This window comes from Triticum aestivum, chromosome 3D, assembly GCF_018294505.1.
Source record: "Triticum aestivum cultivar Chinese Spring chromosome 3D, IWGSC CS RefSeq v2.1, whole genome shotgun sequence".
In the NCBI taxonomy this organism is placed as follows: domain Eukaryota; kingdom Viridiplantae; phylum Streptophyta; class Magnoliopsida; order Poales; family Poaceae; genus Triticum; species Triticum aestivum.
The window spans coordinates 254333966-254345707 of NC_057802.1; positions in this window are offsets into that span (position 1 = coordinate 254333966).

The following is an 11742-nucleotide window of genomic DNA, read 5'->3' on the forward strand; positions in this document are numbered from 1 at the left end:
AAAACCCCTTATTATCTTGAAAGCAACCAAATCCCTCCCTCACCTCATCAAAACAGCCTGAGAAATATATACCCCTATAAAAGACTCAGTTGGTGATGGTGGTGTGTCTGCCATCCTTCGTTTCTGACCATTAGATCTGCATCTAACGGCTGTGAGGTAAGTTGTGGCATTTTTGCAACAATAGCCCACTTCTTTGCTCCAATTTGCAAAAAAAAAACCTTATTATCTTGAAAGCAACCACATCCCTCCCTCACCTCATCAAAACAGACTGAGAAATATATTTTGAGTGAAAATTACTCCCTCCGTTCCTAAATATTTGTCTTTCTAGAGATTTCAATAAGTGACTACATACGGAGCAAAATGAGTGAATCTACACTTCAAAATATGTCTATATAATCCGTATGTGATAGTCCATTTGAAATCTCTAAAAGGTCAAATATTTAGGAACAGAGAGAGTAATATATTAGGAGTATATCAAAACAAGAGTGATTTCTTTCAAGTTTGTGAACAAGTACTACTATTCTACTACTTTGGATCCGTCGCAACGCACGAGCACATTGCTAGTAAAAGGGAAAGGCCTGCCGCATTCGCGTCGCACTCCCCCCCCCCCACACGCCCGGGAATCGGGAGTACTCCACGGCCCGTCCGGCACGACAGATAGCTTATGGAAGGTGTGTTGCCTAGCATTTTCACTTTCATGTGGGACCGCCATTGAGCAAACCGACTATTGGCAAACCGCACCCCGCCCGCCGCCGGGTTGGAAAACAGAAACGAGGGGAAGATCTAGCTGTAGCACGGAAGCCAAGAAATTTGGTGTCAGATGGGGCTCGTTGATAGAGTAGGAGCATTCCGTACTACTCTACTCCTACTAGTACCAAGTTTGTACTATACAACCAGTACTACCACTATACAACTAGTAGGTACGTGCACGGCACAGCACCATAGGAACAAAAAATGGGAAGATCTTGTTTTGGGTGATTTATCTTTTTTTCTGTCAACGTAGTATGAATAATATGATGTGGGGGCACCCATGAATCTTATGTGGCTTGGTTGCATGGCTACGAAAGGTTAGAGAAAAATAAATAGATAATGTGTTTAGAGTGCACTCCACTAAACAGATATACTTTGGATCCATTGTAACGGGCCGACACATCTATATCTATACCCCCTATATAGTGTGTGAATAACTTTGAAAGTTGGTCGTTGGATGAAGCCAATCCGATAGTACAAAGATGGCAAATCCGAGCACTACTGGCCGTCGGATATCATTTACATTCCACCAGATTCTGCCACATGTAGAATCTAGAAGACTCCATGGTTTAACTTCATTCATGACTAACTTTGGCACAACTAAGCTTAGGCAAAGTGTGTCTGCCACAAAAAATGTGGCTAACAAAATGGCCACCACAAGTGTGGCAAGATTTGGCAAAAAGTTGAGTCTATGCCATGTGGACCATGTAGCTAGAAAAGTGTGGCAAGACACAAGTGTAGCAATGAACCAAACACATGCCTGGTGTGTTTGGTAGGGTGTATGAAGGGTGCATGATCCCAAGAGTTTCCTTCTCGACCCATTTTTGGGTGTTTGGTAGAGTGTATGGAGGGTGCATGAGTCCACACTAGATTAGCACAAATACACTAGAAGCATGCATGAACATGAAGAGGGGTGTTGAGTTGAGCATGCATGAAGAGGGAACAACTATGCTGAGACGAGAACGCAACCAAACACACTTGTGGCATGCCTAAGCTTAGGCATGGCAACCTTAGGCTGCAAACCAAACCATAACTTTGAAAGTTGGTTGTTGGATGAAGCCAATCCGACGGTACAAAGATGGCAAATCCGAGCACTACTGGCCGTTGGATATCATCTACATTCCACCAGATTCTGCCACATGTAGAATCTGGAAGACTCCATGGTTGAACTTCATTCATGACTAATTTTGCCACAACTAAGCTTAGGCAAAGTGTGTCTGCCACAAAAAATGTGGCTAACAAAATGGCCACCACAAGTGTGGCAAGATTTGGCAAGAAGTTGAGTCTATGACATGTGGACCATGTAGCTAGAAAAGTGTGGCAAGCCACAAGTGTAGCAATGAACCAAACACATGCCGGCACGCCTAAGCTTAGGCGTGGCAACCTTAGAAAACCAAACCATAACTTTGAAAGTTGGTCGTTGGATGAAGCCAATCCGATGGTACAAAGATGGCAAATCTGAGCACTACTGGCCGTTGGATATCATCTACATTCCACCAGATTTTGCCACATGTAGAATCTAGAAGACTCCACATGTAGAAGCATAATGCACAAACCACCAGAATCTCATGCATGCAATGCACGTGTACCTTACTAGTAGTTGGTAGTAGTAAGAAACAAATTCCAAGTTTGGCACGAGCTCGTACTGCGGGGAGCACCACAAGGCCTGCCGCAGGAGTTGCATTTCCCTCTCGGGGCCCACGGGACCGAACTTCATTTTCTTAGTGCCCGGCCTGTGAGTCAATGACATGAAGACCTTAAATGCGGCTGGCCCACATGTCATTCTCATGGTGGTGGTGTGGTTCGTGACTCACTCGTTCGAGATGAACCGGCCGGTGGTGGCGTGGTCGTGGCGAGGGTGCCATAGCTGGGCGTCGGGGCGTTATGAGGCGTAGATGGCCACACCGGCGGGTACTACCTGTCGTACAGAAGTACTCCAACTGAGGATTGATGCCCGGGACGAAATGTGTCACAGCTGCTGGATGAAAATTCGATGGTGCGGGACGTGTGGTGTCATGGGTTCGCGCGGCATCGTGGGAATCACGTGTGGCTGTGGTAGAAACTTGATGCTCGCTGCATTTAAGGTGGCCCACATGTCATGCACACAAAGGCAGAGGGGCGGTGCGGCCGAGAGGGGTGAGGCGCATGTCGGGGGACGTGGTGCCGTGGGTTGGAGCGGCGTCATGGGAATCGCGAGTGGTAGTGGATGAAACGTGATGGTCGCCGTAGTTGAACTTCCATGGACAAGCTGTCATGTCTACGGACACATGCATTGCATACCGATCACTGGAAGGAGTAGTAGAGAAAGCTAGGCGGATAAATAGTTCCTTATAGTCAAGCAGACCCACGCTACTACTTGTTCCAAAGACATGCACACCATCGAAATAGTCCATCTATATCAATATACAAAGAGAGGGAATATATTTTTTACAAGAGAGGAAGTAGTTCATCCATCCATAATGCCCTGCTGCTGGTGCAGCATTTTCTTCTTCTTCTTCTTCTCATTTTCTGTGAGAGACGGCTTCGCAACAAGCTCTCTGGACCTTGCAGCTATCTCGAAACTCACACGGGCATTGAGGGCAGCATATTTTATCCGCTCGTACGTCAAGGGATAATTCTCCCATCCAAACGACATTAATGCTAGCGTTTCGTCACCCTTCTGAAGATTTGTTCCTAGCACAACATTTGCTACTTCAAATAGGGATGGTGTCGGTTTATCACAATCTTCTACAGGAATTTTTATTCTGGTTTGTAGGTCAGCGATGCTTTTCAAATCAAGGTTGTACGGCTCCAACTTCTGTTTGTCCCCTGCGATGGCTGCCCCACAGAAGTATATGTCCTCCCGAGACAAGAAATCGTGAAGCTCACCTGGTATGGAGGGCGCGTGTATGATGTGGTACACCAAAACATCATCTTCGAGGCACAACTGAAGGACATCGGCGCGTTGGATCTTCCCAGTGGCACGCTCCGTGTAGTCTGCGTCGAGACCGATGACATTCATCTCCACCTTTTGGAGGGAGTTGGATACATTATTGATCCACTTCCGAACAACCCTTGGGTGGTCGGTGACTGTGGCAACTATGCTCAACGAGGACATGTTGGACGCTAAAAACCTGCATCTCGATCTATTTCGCCATTTGGAACCGCTGGACCGGAGGGCTATGCTTTGGAGAATTAGGATTTGATGGCTAGTCTAACTGAAGAAGATGATTATTTATAGGGGCTTCGGAATTACTCCAGGAGGATGTGGAGAGGTTAAAACAATGTGAATGCAGTGTGGTTTGGATGCAAATGAAGATCAAGGAGTAGTGAAAAAGCCGAGGAAAATCGGTTCCCAATGGAGAAGTAAATGGGAGAAGTTATGCGCATGCATGAGGAGAGGTGCGGTGGTTTGACTGCTGCATGCAATGGATTGGACGGGCTCTTCGGTTGCCTTTTCTCTCTCCCACGTGCACAGAGTGGCCCACTTGCATGCTGCAGTTTATTGGCTGGAGTCAGGCTGCAGCTACTCATGCGTATGCTAATTAATGCTGTGAATGCGGGGCATGGAGGGAAATGGGCGCATGCAAAAGGGTATATACACAGACTAACTAGAGAAATACCAAAAAAAGTTATGCACAGACAAAAGAGGACCGGAGGGAGTACTACTCATGTTCCTACTACGGTTAAGGAATATGCGGTTATCCTCAAAAAAGAAAAGTCCTTCTTCGCGCTTCCGCATGCACGAGAATTTGGTTCTGCTCGCGATATGGATGATAGTTGGAGGATGAAGTGAACCCAGAGGCATGCTAGCACGGGAGTGTACTCATGTTCCTACTACTCCTACTAATAGTAGTAGTACAACTGTGGTACACTTGATGGTCAAAATACTATTATTCATCCGGTCCTCACAGTGAAGTGACAAGACCCTGCGCCCGAGGTGACACCAGTCCAGGCAGCATGTCCGGGTTACCAAAGTCAGCCTCACCTTGTGCAATGTGCAGTCACTGTCACCGCCGCTGTATAGCATGCCTCGCCTCGTCTCCCTCTCCCCTGGCACCACTCCATCTCCATCTCCGTCTCGACGGAGATCCTGAGGTCACTCTTCATTATCTCACTGTGCCCCCGCATACCCTCGCCTCGCTCGCCTCCCCCAGTACCACTATTCCCTCGCTAGCCGCTCCAGCACCGACAGCCTTCTCCCCCGTAAATCAAGCCCCCCAAAACCCCACCTTCCAAACTCCACCATGGCCGAACGCGAACTGCGCAGGATCCATATGAGCTGCGATTGGAGCAATCTCCCCAGTGACGTCCTCGACCTCTGTTGTTCGTGTATGGATATGTTGAGCGCCCTGCGGCTGGCTGCATGCTCGAGGGGCATGCACACGACCATCATCGAAGTGAGGCCAAAGCTTTTGAAGACACCCTGCTTGCTGCTATCTGGTCTTGTGAGATTGGCTCACCATGATACGGAGGCGTACATGATGCCCCTCGACTTCAATCTGATCTCCATTAGCCAAAACTTCTTTGCAGGTATGTAGTGGGTCGCCGTACAACATTTCCCTCGACTTCGATCCGATCACCATCGCCCAAAACTTCTTGGCAGGTATGTACTGGGTCGGCATGAACTCCCACTGGATGGTTGCCTTCAGAGAAGACGGTAAAAAGTTGGTGCTCGTGAACTTCCAGACCTCCCATGAGATTATCCTTCCTCCGTTGGATTATATAGAGTTTTACCATCGCGGTCCTAGTCATCTAGATTACCACGTCAGTTGGACGGACCTTGTTTTGCAGAAGATTGTAATCTGCCAAGTGCCCACACGACATGCGAATTACGCAGACTTCAAGCTAATTGCCTTGTTCGACCGCAGACTCGCCTATCTTTACGCTGGTGCCTTCTTTAGCTGGAGACAACTCAGCTCGCAGTGGATCATCGTCAAAGATGATACACACTTCTGTGATGCTATTGAACACAATGGCATCATCTACGCGATCGACAAAGCAGATGGCACCACGTATTGCTGGGACGACGCGTGTAAGTTGTTTCCGTCTCATGTTAATGATGACGCCATGACACTGTTTGAACTTTTTGTGATGATTGGCATATCCCTGTTTGAGAAGAATTTGAGTAGAACTATGGAAATGTATTAGAGACGCCATAAATCAGCTATATTTGGAATGAGTTAATTCATGCGATTGTGATCATGTCATTACAGCCAATTTGTACCCCTGAATAATCAAACGGTTAGGAATATATGGATATTCTCCTTATTTTACAGTAATCTATATACTACTACTAAATATGAGTGTGTATCAATGGCCATGTTAGTTTCCTCATTTTCATGATGTAGAAACATGCACCACACTGTTGGTTTCATCTAACCATACATTAGGGAAGTAAATGTGCATATGGAGAACTCTATATTTGGAAGTAGTGAAATCCTGTAATGCTTACCATGTGTACATACCTATATTCGCCCTTCAGCAATCAATGGCTAGAATAATATCCTCACAAAAATTTTGCCCACAGAACACGAGTATATAACAATGCATGGTATGTTAGTTACCTTGAAGAATTTGTTTGTGAGGACAGAACATGATTCCATAACATGCATGACATGGTAGTTTCCTGTGAAGAATCGATTGCGAGATAACATGAGTATAACCATGCATGGCACTTCTATATTTTCGAACCCAGTATACATTTCCCTGTATTTTCCTCCCAGTTCCAACAGGGACATATCAATGCTGTTTCTTGCATTATCCTACTCATACTCTGAACAATGCTGATCTTACATTAATAATGCCTGTCCTTTTTGATATGATGCAGTGTCCCTACAGTTACTACCCTTTGTAATCACACCACCTTTGCCAAAAACAGGGAAGCACAACTGGTTCCTCGTTCGATCAGACGACGACAAAAGACTGATGATCATTCAGACACATGAGCCGGAAAAGTTACATTGCAAAAACCCCACTGTATACAAGCACCGTGAAATACGTGAGTATCCGGACAGTGGCTGTTACGTCTATGAGCAGGATACCAGCTTGTTGGGGCCTTCATGATTTTTTAGTTGGAGGCGGGTAAACAGCCTTGGTTCACACTCTCTGTTTCTCAGACTCAATTATCCGATTAACCAGGAGATCACCGTTGGCAAGGACCTTGATGGCAGAGAGTCTCTGTTTGCTATGGAAAACTGTGTCTACACGGCGAGCCCTAGGAGTTCGGGAGCAAACTCCCCTGATTGTCAATGATATAGCGTGCAGCCAAAAGAAGGTGAGAATGACAAAGGCATCCGGATTATCTTTGATCCTTGGATGTCTCAATTACGATAGGCAGTGATGTGGTTCAAGCCTTCAGGTTGATAGGTAATTGGGTTGTTGCGTCGAAAGGGTGGAGTACTGGTGTCTCCGGATCACTGGTTGCTGAAGCGGGGCTGCAAATTATGATGGTGTCGGATCATCTCTTCGAATGACTTTGTTGTCTTTGCTGCTTGTTCTGGATGGGTAGTTCTTTCTTTTGTTATGCATATTCCTTGTCATTTGGTCATCCTCGTCTATGTCACTCTTACTATGTAATAGTTGGCTCTCCTTAGAATGTCATTCTCGTCTGGATCACGAGAGTCTGAGCGCTGTAGATGGGTGCGTTTTGGTGGTGTAGCAAGACTTCTTATGAACTATCATGTCTTGCTGTTTATGTCAGTAGTAGTCACTAGTCAGTGTTTGAATGTTGTATATATCGTTGTTTCGAACTGTTTATTGTCTCGAACTACTGGTGGGCTAAATGAGGGCATCACCATTCTCCAGTGTTTAGAATGTATCTCCTTCTTTCAAGTTATATAATTTGAGCTCAGTGTCTTTTCGATGATGTACACTTGTTTGGGCCAGTGAGGTGTCGTTGAATATGGGCCGAGTAGTAACGCAATGCCAAACAGGTCAATTATGACTCTCAGGCCGGGCTCTCAAAAGATCCTAAAAAAAGGCCGGGCTCTCCAAAAAAGAAAGAATAAGGACTCTTAGGCCGATATGTGGGCGCCACCGGTGTTTTCGTGCACTTGCAGGCCGAGAGCATATTGGCGCGTGTTCGAAATTCAAGCTACCTTTTCATCCCCAATCTCCCGCCCCTCCCCCACCTCTGGAATCTCGATTCCTACTCCAGTTCCCCCAAATCTCCCTCCTGTACTCCTTGTACTCAAGCTCACTATCATGTCGCCGGTCAACGCGGATCTCCGAGCCGGAGATCCTGAGGTCCGTCCTGCCTTCGGTCGCTGCGTGTTGTCGCTCAACAGTGGCATGGCGGCGCTTGACGACCAGTTTGTCGGCAAAGTGCTGATGGTAACCATCAACGGCGACCGGCCTCCCGTCTCGCCGGACGACCTTGTCAAAGCTCTTGGCATTGCGCATGGCATCCAAATAAGTGACTTGCTCGTCGAAGTCTGTCCGCCACCGGCTGATTTCTTCGTCAGGTTCCGGACAACTTTCGACTGCAGTCGTGTGTTCGAATCTTCCCGGCGTTTGTTCTGCGATGGCGCGCTGGTGAGCTTTGATCGATGGCACCCAGGATGGGGCTCGGTGCCCTCTGAGGTTGAGTTTTTAACAAAGCTTACCTTCCACGGCATGCCTCGACATGCTTGGAACAGCGAGTCCATGAATGAGCTTATCAACGACCTTGGAGGTGAGCTCATAAGTATGTTTGTTCCTCCAGACAGCTGGGCTCTGACGGTTATGGAATGGATGAAGAAACCGTCCACCATACCGAAGGTGATTGGTGTTGAGATACCGGTGCAGGAACCGGGGTTGTACTATTCGTCGCCACCAAGGCCGCCGCGGACCACATTAGGGATGTACCTGTATCGAGTGTTCGTGCATGTCGAAGAAGTTGTCAATCCATCAATCGAAGTCCTGCCGCCGCCGCTAGTGCCAGGGTCCGTTGACGACGTCCATTACATGAGTCAACGTCAGACTTTCCCCGTGTTTCTCGGAACGATGGATGGCACAGGGCCTACTCCATCGCGCGGCGGAGGCCACTACTTCTTTGGGAGAAGAGGCAGGGCTGGCTGCCTGGATGTGCTCTAATTTGAGGTAACAACTGAATCTTGTCAGATACTAGTTAAATCCGAGCTATGGGTGTGAAGCACTGATGTGCCAGTACATTTGATTGTGACCTATTCTAATTTTGTACCTGAACTTTTTTTAGAAAGGGTTGTCCGTCAACTTAATGTGCCAGCAGAACTTATTGTGTTGTCTGTCTGTTTTCTTTGCACAACATTCAAGATATTTCCCTGTCATTGATAAAGACGATGAACCATTATGTACGAGTTCGTTGGTTTCAACATGGCCCTACCCGTAGCGATCCGCTGCTTCCATCCTGATTGTGCCGCCTGCCTGAAATTTTTGTATGCAAGTTCAGTATGCTATGATGTTCTATATGATTGTGTCAACTATATAAGTTTTTACTGAGCATCAGCAATGCATATGGCTGAAAGATGTATTTACGAGCATCGACCGATGGGTCTCTCTCTCTCTCTCTCTCTCTCACACACACACACACACGCACACTCGCACACACGCACAAGTGGGACCCGTTGAATTATTTGTTTGCTCGTGACAGCTTTTAATTAGGTTTCATTGTAATCTAACTTTTTTCTTAAGTTATTAATTGAGCTCAGTGACTTCAAAAAGTTGTACAGAAGCCTTGTTTGGGCCTTTCCGGCGTCGCTGAATGTGGGCTGAGTAGCCATGTTAGGTTGTACTGTACTACACATGCCTTTCTTTCAACATCAGCAATGCAACTGGGCCGACAGTTGTACACAATATCCGGGTCAACTTGTTATTCTCCGCCCCGCTGGGCTGCAAACTTTCCTAGGAGGTATGCATTAGGCTTAACAAGAAAATGGACTTTAAGAAATAATAAATGGGATGTAATTATAATAACTAGGCAGTAACTATAATTTTTTTGCACCAAACGCGTAATTAGTTTAAAAAATATATTATTTTCGGAATTTGAAAATTTTAATTTCATTACTTGTTGCGCACGCAATATTTCGTTGGATTTTAACGTAATACAACTTTATTTTGAAATTCTATTTAATCTGACTAGAAATTTCGGATAATTTTTTTCCGGATCCCATAAAAATGTGGGATATTTTTTTGAATTCTGTTTTGAGCGGTTGGTTGAAATTATTAATCGTTGTCCTAGCTAGAAAATGGGCTGTACTTTTAACAAACTGTAAATGGGCTGTAGTAAATTCCATTAAAATTAAAAAATGGGCTGTACATTCTTACAAATCGCAAGTGGGCTATATGTTCTCTGCCACACACTTGTGGGCCTTCTAAGTTGACGCGTCCCCTAAAAAAACTAAGTTGACGCGTATGCAAGGCTTTGTCAACAACACACGGTTCTGGCAGCTGTGGCCGTTGGATGTCCATCCAACAGATGTCGTGCTTCTTCTTCAATCTCGGATATTCTTGCTTCAGCCGCCCAAAAAATGATTCTCCCCCTGACATCTGGGGCGCACCATTTCGGAGGCTGACCTGTGGGCCTACTAAGTTGACGCGTACCAAGGGCTTTGTCAACTTAGTCAATATAAACGATTCTAGCTGCAGTGACCGTACGATGTCCATCCAACGGCCGTAGTGCTTCTTCAACCTCTGGTCTTCTTGCTCCACCCGCCCAAAGCAGCGCCGATTGTGCCGCGTGCTCCTGCCTCCCGTGGCCGGTTGTGATGCCGCAGAGGCCTCACCGCCCCCTACTACTCCCACCGCTGGCCAGACCATCCCTCTACTCACCCACACCCCCTGTTATTCCACGGCGACGGCAGCCTCACACCGCATCCAAACCAGTGAACCCTCGTACTCCTCTCCGCGCGGGCTTCCACTGCCGCGTCTTCCCCGGCTCCGCGTCGTCCCCTTCCTAGGCCTCACCGTCGTCCACCGCCCTGCTGCTCTCAGCGCGGCGTGGTCAACGTGGTCAAGGAACGGCTTCCATCGGACGTGGACTGTACGTGGAGAGGCTGACAGCTGGGTCCACGACGACAGCAAAGAAGTGCCTCCTTATTACGCGGAAAATAATGATTCCTCCACCTGACAGCAGGGACCCACCGGACGGGCTAGCGTATTTCGTGAAAAAAACATTTCCCCCTGACTGCTGGGACCCACCGGACGGGCCACTGTATTGCGCGAAAAAAAGTTCCCCCCTGTCAGCTCGGACCCACCGGAAGTGCCTCCTTATTACGCACAAAAAATGAATACTCCCCATCCTGGTTGGGACCCACCTTGGTGGGAGGCTGACTTGTGGGCCTACTAAGCTGACGGGGACGGAGTGCTTTGTCAACTTAGTCAATATGAACGATTCTAGCTCCAGTGACCGTACGATGTCCATCCAATGCCCGTAGTGCTTCTTCAACCTTTGGTTTTGTTGCTCCAGCCGCCCAAAGCAGCGCCGGTCGTGCCGCATGCTCCTGCCTCCCGTGGCCGGCTGTGCTGCCGCGGAGGCCTCACCGCCCCCTACTATTCCCACCGCTGGCCAGGCCATCCCTCTACTCACCCACACCCCCTGTTATTCTGCGGCGACGGCAGGCTCACACCGCATCGAACCAGTGAACCCTCGTACTCCTCTACGCGTGGGCATACACTGCCGCGTCTTCCCCAGCTCCGCGTCGTCCCCTTCCTAGGCCTCGCCGTCGTCCACCACCCTGGTGCTCTCGGCGCGGTGTGGTCAACGTGGTCAAGGAATGGCTTCCATCGGACGTGGACTGTACGTGGAGAGGCTGACAGCTGGGTCCACGGCCGCAGCAAGGAAGTTCCTCCTTATTACGCGCAAAATAATTATTCCTCCACCTGACAGCGGGGACCCACCAGACGGGCCACCGTATTTCGCGAAAAAAACATTTCCCCCTGACTGCTGGGACCCACCAGCTACATCTTCGCACACAAGGAAGTGCGTCCGGGCAAAAAAAATTGATTCGCCCCCTGACTGCTGGGACCCACCAGCTACATCTTCGCACGCAAGGA